The following is a 483-nucleotide window of genomic DNA, read 5'->3' on the forward strand; positions in this document are numbered from 1 at the left end:
AAAAAAGAAAAGAAAAGAAAAGAAAAGAAAAGGGAGAAATAAGTGAGAAATAAAGAAGAGAAAGAGAGAGGAGGCCACACTTGTAAAAGAAAAGATTGGTGATGGTGCAGTACCATAAAATGCCCCGTCCATCGAGGGGGAGTTTCAGGCATTTCCAGGGCTCTTATCTCATAGATGTGTTTCATACTTCTGACCTCATACACCCCTGAGTCACAGCTTCAGGCAAAGCTCTCTCTGTCCCCTGCCACGTGGATATTCCACTTCTCACATGAGAGGCTTTCTGAACTGTTTTGACTACGAGCACAATGACAGATTTTCTGCACCGTCATTTAATACTTTGTGCCTTTGGTCAGAAGCTAAAATCATTGCACTATTTCATATCCTGGGGCAAGCAGAAATTAGTTGTTGGACCTGCCTAATTCTGGTTACTTTTGAGTGTCAAACCAGCCAATAAAAACACAGACCAAATTCTAGCAAGCTGTC

Source organism: Meleagris gallopavo, chromosome 23, assembly GCF_000146605.3.
Source record: "Meleagris gallopavo isolate NT-WF06-2002-E0010 breed Aviagen turkey brand Nicholas breeding stock chromosome 23, Turkey_5.1, whole genome shotgun sequence".
Lineage (NCBI taxonomy): Eukaryota > Metazoa > Chordata > Aves > Galliformes > Phasianidae > Meleagris > Meleagris gallopavo.